We start from the raw sequence: 8,419 nt of genomic DNA, 5'->3' as shown, positions 1-8,419 counted from the left end.
TATATATATATAATATAATATATATATAATATAATATATATATAATATAATATATATATATATATAATATAATATATATAACTATATATACATTATATATATATATATACACATTTACATATATATATATATATATACATGTACATATATATATATATATATATATATATATATATATATATATATATATATATATATATAATGTAAATGTGTGTGTCCGCGCGTGCCCACGTCACACACGCACCCCCACTAAATTGGGTAAACCCATTTTTTACGGATATCAGTACTCATAACAATATAGACTCCACAAGCATTAGTTGTCGAACACACCTCTCTGTGTCTGTCACTTTATGTGTTTCCCTCTCTGTCTGTCTGTTTTTCTCTGCTTGCCTACCTGCTTTGGTTATGCTTACGTTATCATCTCCTCGATGGGATTAGTCTTCCTGTGGACGATTTCAGACTTGTGGCAACTCAACCCCGAAGCGCCAATCAATGCGCAGCCTGAGCCGCCAACTCCTTGGTCTCCTCAGTTGCCCCTTGGACGTGACATAGAGAGGTTGTGCCGGTCTCTCGCCGAAAGCATTGCGAGTCAGGGGGGGTCTCTCACTAAGACAGCGGCACTGTCTAGCTCTCAGTGCCAACGAGAATCTTAGAGAGTCTCTGGCGCGTAGGTGCGACTTCTCCCAAGCGGTCTGTGTCGTTCACCGTCTTCTTGCGTGTCGTCAGAAGGGGAAAAGAGGGTCTCCGAACAGAAACAATACACCTACCCACCGTAACCTACTCGACAGGCATATCCTGACGACGTCCGGGCCGAATTAAGATTCCCTCTCTCTTTTCTTGACCAAAATACGAAGTTATTCTGAAGGAGGGCCTCTCTCTTCTTCGGGGGTAGATTTCGAGGAGAACCTTCAGGATCTATTACCCTTCCCGAGGCTGCACCCGCCAAGAGGTTGACGCGACGAAGGCGAAGAAGAGGACACCGTGGTCGGGCGCGTTCCTGCTGGCGGAGGCGCTGCCCGAAGTACTGCGTTCCTCGACAGAAGGTAAGACGTGGTCTACCCTTGTTTTGGTTCCTCGTGCAAAGGTCGTGAGGGTCGCTCTTGGACACGTGCGCGTCGACCACGTGCACGTGTTGTGAGACTTTTGCACGTGTGCGGAGGCAGGACGTGGTGGCGGTGTCACGTTTGTCACGTATGAGGTGTCACTTGTTACGTGGGATGTAACTTGTCACATGAGATGTCACCGTCACATGAGGCGCCACTGTCACGAGGTGTCACTGTTATATGATGTGTCACTGTCACATGAAGTGTCACTGTCACATAAGGTGTCACTGTCACATAAGGTGTCACTGTCACATAAGGTGTCAGTGTCACATGAGGTGTCAGTGTCACATGAGGTGTCAGTGTCACATGAGGTGTCAGTGTCACATGAGGTGTCAGTGTCACATGAGGTGTCAGTGTCACATGAGGTGTCAGTGTCACATGAGGTGTCAGTGTCACATGAGGTGTCAGTGTCACATGAGGTGTCAGTGTCACATGAGGTGTCAGTGTCACATGAGGTGTCAGTGTCACATGAGGTGTCAGTGTCACATGAGGTGTCAGTGTCACATGAGGTGTCGCTGTCACATGAGGTGTCGCTGTCACATGAGGTGTCGCTGTCACATGAGGTGTCGCTGTCACATGAGGTGTCGCTGTTACATGAGGTGTCGCTGTCACATGAGGTGTCGCTGTTACATGAGGTGTCGCTGTTACATGAGGTGTCGCTGTTACATGAGGTGTCGCTGTCACATGAGGTGTCGCTGTCATATGAGGTGTCGCTGTCACACGGTGTCGCTGTTACATGAGGTGTCGCTGTTACATGAGGTGTCAGTCTTATGAGGTGTCACAGTCATATGAGGTGTCACTCTAATATGAGGTGTCGCTGTCATATGAGGTGTCACTTATGTGAGGTGTCGCTGTTATACGAGGTGTCAATGTCACATGAGGTGTAACTTGTCACATGAGGTATCACTGTCATATGATATGTCATTGTCTGTGCCAAACACCTGTTTGTTGTTCAGTGACGTTCTTGCGAGAGCTATACCTAGGCACCTGTGCAACAGCCGAACTTGAGCATCTGTTTGTAGGCGATGCTCAAATCTTTGTATTTTGAGAAATTTTATAAGAACATTTGTTACTAAGAAGTCTCCACGTTGCGTTAAAAGTAGCTTGCTCACAAATGTGCACGTGTTTTGAGTCGCTGGCTTACAAATGTGCGTGTGTTTTGAGTAGTTGGCCCACAAATGGTCACGTCTTTTGCGTCGCTGCCTGACAGACGTGCACGTGTTTTGATTCCCTGGATCACAAATGTGTACGTGTTTTGAGTCCCTGGGTCACAAATGTTCTCGTGTTTTGATTCGCTGGGTCACAAATGTGCACGTGTTTGGATTCGCTTGGTCACAAATGTGCAAGTGTTTTGAGTCACTGACTGACAAATGTGCACGTGTTTTGTCACTGACTGACAAAGGTGCACGTGTTTTGTCACTGGCTCACAAAAGTGGAAGTGTTTTGAGTCACTGACAAATGTGCACGTGTTTTGAGTCACTGACAAATGTGCACGTGTTTTGAGTCACTGACAAATGTGCACGTGTTTTGAGTCACTGACAAATGTGCACGTGTTTTGAGTCGCTGACAAATGTGCAAGTGTTTTGAGCAGCTGTCTTTCGAACGTTTGCCTAACGTGTAAATTAAGTTTATTTCGTCGCCAATAACCAGCGCTTCTCTCCATGGGGACAAAATCCCACCGTATAAGTGGAGCTATGGAGGTAAAGCCTCGTTTGCACGGGGCAAGTTGAGAGGCAAATCAAGTGTACAAGTTACTTGAACTGGAGAGGAAAGTGAGCAAGTACATGTTCACACAGGCCACTTGTCTCTGACTTGGCCTGTGTGAATACTCGTATGTACTTGCTCACTTTCCTCTCCAGTTCAAGTAACTTGCACACTTGACTTGCTTCTCAACTTGCCCTGTGTGAACAAGTCTTCAAGGGAGAGATTTAAAGAGCGTAAAAAAAGAGGAGGAATAAGAGTAAAAGTTAAAAATGGTCAGCATTCTTCTTTAAGCGGACATTTGTCCCTAAACATGAAAGGATGCTAAGCAACGCTGGTCCGTAGAGGTGGAACCAAAATCCTTAAAGGATTAACTTAATATCAGTCAGTGCATATTTTATACGAGGGGCACATCTACGAACCTGTTGGCTGACACAAACACGTGTTTGTTCGCCCAAACACAAATTGAGACACGGGCGACACAGTGTATCTAGAAGCTTTTGAAGTGAGAGAAGTTCAAACTGTACTTCAACTGAACAACAGGAACTCTGCTTTTGTTCTGTGCTGCGTCACCTGTGTCACCTGTGTCGCCTGTGTCGCCATCTTCGCGTACGTCTCCGTTTGCGCTTAGACAAAGTCAACAGCTATCTTACCACGTTCACGTGTTTTGAACAGCCCACGTTACAGGCACACGTCATTAAGGTCGTGTTCGGGCGTGTGCTGCTGTGACGTGACATGATTAAGCCACTTACGTCACGCACCGGAGTAAACACGCGTGTTTACTTTTGTTCAACGTACGCGGTTCGCGTTTATTCCGCGTTTGGGAACGGCGGCGTGTTTTGAAGCGTCAGCACGCAGGATTCGAATCTTGCAGGTTGCTAACTTGTCAGGTGCTCCGTCAGTCGATGGCAGCGCCGATGGATGAGCCTCATCCATGGTTTTTCTTCATTCATCCATCCATTCACTCATCTATTCATACATTTATGGAAACTGTGATTGTGCATATTTCGTTTTTTTATCTATATTAGTGTCTGTGTCTTTCTCTCTGCCTATTTGTCTATCTGCCTCTTTGTCTCTGTCTCTCTCTCCTCTGTCTCTTTCTCTGATCTGTCTCCTCTCTGTCTCTTTCTCCTCTCTCTCTATCTCTTTCTCCTCTCTTTCTCCTCTTTCTCCTCTCTCTCTCCTCTTTCTCCTCTTTCTCCTCTCTTTCTCCTCTTTCTCCTCTCTTTCTCCTCTTTCCCCTCTCTCCTCTCTTTCCCCTCTCTCCTCTCTTTCCCCTCTCTCCTCTCTTTCTCCTCTCTCCTCTCTTTCTCCTCTCTCCTCTCTTTCTCCTCTCTCCTCTCTTTCTCCTCTCTCCTCTCTTTCTCCTCTCTCCTCTCTTTCTCCTCTCTCTCTCCTCTCTCCTCTCTTTCTCCTCTCTTTCTCCTCTCTCCTCTCTTTCTCCTCTCTCCTCTCTTTCTCCTCTCTCTCTCTCTCTCTCTCTCTCTCTCTCTCTCTCTCTCTCTCTCTCTCTCTCTCTCTCTCTCTCTCTCTCTCTCTCTCTCTCTCTCTCTCTCTCTCTCTCTCTCTCTCTCTCTCTCTCTCTCTCTCTCTCTCTCTCTCTCTCTCTCTCTCTCTTCATATTTCTATTCTTATTCTCTTATCATTCTCATTATCGCCACATACATGTATATACATTATATTTCTAAAGAAATCTTATATGTGGAACAACGAAGAAATTGTCGGTTTTGAAGTATACAGGTATGTATGTGTATGTGTGTGTGTGTGTGTGTGTGTGTGTGTGTGTGTGTGTGTGTGTGTGTGTGTGTGTGTGTGTGTGTGTGTGTGTGTGTGTGTGTGTGTGTAAGTAACCACTAGGAAAAGTAAACTAACGAAGCAGAGCACTTTCGTATAATTACATCATCAATGCTGAAGATATAATTATACGAAAGTGTTTTTATTGCATATATATATATATATATAAATAAATATATATATATATATAAATATATATATATATAAATATATATATATATATAAATATATATATATATAAATATATATATATATATAAATATATATATAAATATATATAAAATATATATATAAATATATATATATATAAATATATATATATATATATATGTATATATATATATATATATATATATATATATATATATATATCGTATACTTGGGGCGCAGGTTTCCTTTAATGCAAACTGAGTTAAACAATGCTGTGGTGCTTAACTCAGTTTGCATTTATGTATATATATATATATATATATATATATATATATATATATATATATAATCATTTATATACAATACTGTACTTCAATCGAGTATCTTATGCTTAGAAGTATTTTGAATTTATTGTATGCGGGATACGTTTTACACATTAATGTCTTGTTATACATTGGCCCCCGCCATCGATCGTTCTTCTGACTATTATTAATGAGACAATAATCTTATTGACAATGCTGTCAATATTGACTGAAGACACCCTATGCATATCTGTTATTGTCACAACGTGATCAATATGATTTAGAAGTAGTGACATGTTGTCAATGGGTATCTGTTGTCCAAAGGTCTCGTGGTACAGTCATAAGTGCTGCCTCGAGTTCTGGACAAAAGTTTGGACCCCCGCGGTAGCAGGGGGCTCTCTTCGTTGATCTCTTCAGGAAGAAACGCTGGAGTTTGGTTCGGGTTGTGTTAGTACAGGGTCTTTGAGAAGAGGAGGAGGAAGAGTAAGGGGAGGAGGAAGAGTAGGAGGAGGAGGAAGAGTAAGGGGAGGAGGAAGAGTAAGGGGAGGAGGAAGAGTAAGGGGAGGAGGAAGAGTAAGGGGAGGAGGAAGAGTAAGGGGAGGAGGAAGAGTAAGGGGAGGAGGAAGAGTAAGGGGAGGAGGAAGAGTAAGGGGAGGAGGAAGAGTAAGGGGAGGAGGAAGAGTAAGGGAGGAGGAAGAGTAAGGGAGGAAGAAGAGTAAGGGAGGAGGAAGAGTAAGGGGAGGAGGAAGAGTAAGGGGAGGAGGAAGAGTAAGGGGAGGAGGAAGAGTAAGGGGAGGAGGAAGAGTAAGGGGAGGAGGAAGAGTAAGGGGAGGAGGAAGAGTAAGGAGAGGAGGAAGAGTAAGGAGAGGAGGAAGAGTTAGGGGAGGAGGAAGAGTAGTAGTAGAAGGAAGAGTAGTAGTAGGAGGAAGAGTAGTAGGAGGAGGAAGAGTAGTAGGAGGAAGAAGAGTAGTAGGAGGAGGAAGAGTAGTAGGAGGAGGAAGAGTAGTAGGAGGAGGAAGAGTAGTAGGAGGAGGAAGAGTAGTAGGAGGAGGAAGAGTAGGAGGAGGAGGAGGAGGAGGAAGATTAGGAAGAAGAGGAAGAGTAGGAAGAGGAAAAGGAAGAGTAGGAAGAGTAGGAGGTCTAACTTAACCTTACCTAACCTAACCTAACCTAACCTAACCTAACCTAACCTAATCTAATCTCAGAATTACCTTATTAAGGTCAACCACCCTAAATATTAACTTGTAAATGTAAACAACCCATAGGTACTCTGGGATTCCGGATATCTACAAAGTCCGTATTTTCATTCCACCCATCCATCCATCCTTCCACCCATCCATCCATCCTTCCATTGCCTCTGGTGTCTCTTGCAGAAGACCCGCGACCTTGACGCAACCGGCAACGGTCACAGTATTTTTAGTATTCAGGAGTAATGTCATAAATTCAAAAGTGAAATTTAATGCCAAGATTGTTTATGAATGGGTCTAGAGGTCTTCAGGTTCTCAAACAAGGTCAATCGTCGACTCCATTTTCTCCTCGTCGATGGAGAAATATAGAGGGATTGGTTATGGCCAATTACGTGCTAAACGACCGGTTGTTAGGGCTTGTTTTCGGTGGTTCATTCCAGCCCCCGCGAAAGTAGAGACGCGAAGAACGGGAAGAGAAGGTGTAGGAAAAGGAACGAGAGAGAGAGAGGGGGGAGGAAAGAGGGAGGGAAGGAGAGAGGGAGGGGAGGGAAGAGGAGGAGAGAGTAAGGAAAGGAGAGAGTAAGGAAAAGAGAGTAAAGAAAGGAGAGAGGAAAAAAGAGAGGGAGGAAAGGAGAGAGTGACGGAAGGTTAGAATAAGGAAAAGGGAGAGTGAGGAAAAGAGAGAGGAAGTGAGGGGAGCGAGAAGGAAAGAGTAAGGAAAGAGGAGAGGAGGAGGAAAGGGGAGACTGAGGGAAGGAGAGAGGGAGGAAAGGGAAGAGGGAGGAAAGGGAAAGAGGGAGGAAAAGAAAGAGGAAGGAAAAGAGAAAGGGAGGAAAAGAGAGAGGAAAGAAGAGGAGGAAAGGAGAGAGGGAGGGAGACATGGAGATAAGGAGGGAAAGAAAAAGGGAGGAAAAGAGAGAGGGAGGAAAGCAGAGAGTGAGGGAAGGAAGGAAGAGAGGGAATGAGAGAGTGGCAGTAGAGTAGGGAAGAGGAATAGAGGAGGGATGAGAGGCAGAGAGTAGGTGAGAAAGAGGGGGGGAAGGAAGTAATGATTGGATGATTTAGAGAGCAAAGAGGGGTGTGTGGGAAAGAACAAAAGGGAGGGGGTGTGTTAGAGAGAGTTAGAAAGAGATTTAGGGAATTAGAGGAAGAGATGGATAGAGAGTGAGAGCGTTAGAGAAAGTTAGAGAGAGGGGGAATTAGAGAGAATGAGTTAGTGAGAGTAAGAGAGAATGAGAGTAAGAGAGAGAGAGAGTAAGAGAGAGAGAGAGCGAGAGAGAGAGAGAGCGAGAGAGCGAGAGAGAGCGAGAGAGAGAGAGCGAGAGAGCGAGAGAGAGCGAGAGAGAGAGAGCGAGAGAGAGAGAGCGAGAGAGAGAGCGAGAGAGAGAGCGAGAGAGAGAGCGAGAGAGAGAGAGCGAGAGAGAGAGCGAGAGAGAGAGCGAGAGAGAGAGCGAGAGAGAGAGCGAGAGAGAGAGCGAGAGAGAGAGAGCGAGAGAGAGAGCGAGAGAGAGAGAGCGAGAGAGAGAGCGAGAGAGAGAGCGAGAGAGAGAGCGAGAGAGAGAGCGAGAGAGAGCGAGAGAGAGAGCGAGAGAGCGAGAGAGCGAGAGAGCGAGAGAGAGCGAGAGAGAGAGAGAGAGAGAGAGAGAGAGAGAGCGAGAGAGAGCGAGAGAGAGAGAGAGAGAGAGAGAGAGAGAGGCGAGAGAGAGAGAGAGGCGAGAGAGAGAGAGAGAGAGAGAGAGAGAGAGGCGGAGAGAGAGAGAGAGGCGGAGAGAGAGAGAGAGGCGGAGAGAGAGACAGAGAGGCGGAGAGAGAGAGAGAGGCGGAGAGAAAGAGAGGCGGAGAGAGAGACAGGCGGAGAGAGAGACAGGCGGAGAGAGAGACAGAGGCGGAGAGAGAGACAGAGAGAGAGGCGGAGAGAGAGACAGAGAGAGAAAAGAGAGAGAGACAGAGAGAGAAAAGAGAGAGAGAGACGGAGAGAGAAAAGAGAGACGGAGAGAGAGAAGAGAGAGACGGAGAGAGAAAAGAGAGAGACGGAGAGAGAAAAGAGAGAGAGACGGAGAGAGAAAAGAGAGAGAGACGGAGAGAGAAAAGAGAGAGAAAAGAGAGAGAAAAGAGAGAGAAAAGAGAGAGAAAAGAGAGAGAAAAGAGAGAGAAAAGAGAGAGAAAAGAGAGAGAGACGGAG

General features: G+C 45.3%; 1 protein-coding gene across 3 annotated transcripts in view; it reads left to right on the top strand.

Moving 5' to 3' along the window:
- Window positions 1–495: 495 nt before the first annotated feature.
- LOC143027556 (serine/threonine-protein kinase NIM1-like) overlaps window positions 496–8,419 on the top strand; it is a 192,123-nt gene continuing 184,199 nt past the window's right edge. For all 3 annotated transcript variants that reach the window (XM_076188864.1, XM_076188865.1, XM_076188866.1), the window contains exon 1: window positions 496–1,043. The gene's annotated coding sequence lies outside the window, so the exon portion shown is untranslated. The remainder of the gene's footprint in view (window positions 1,044–8,419) is intronic.

The sequence above is a fragment of the Oratosquilla oratoria genome, chromosome 8 (genome assembly GCF_046742065.1).
Source record: "Oratosquilla oratoria isolate Oo_2021 chromosome 8, ASM4674206v1, whole genome shotgun sequence".
Lineage (NCBI taxonomy): Eukaryota > Metazoa > Arthropoda > Malacostraca > Stomatopoda > Squillidae > Oratosquilla > Oratosquilla oratoria.
The sequence above is the reverse complement of the archived record's forward strand: the minus strand, read 5'-3'. Positions and strand labels throughout refer to the sequence as shown.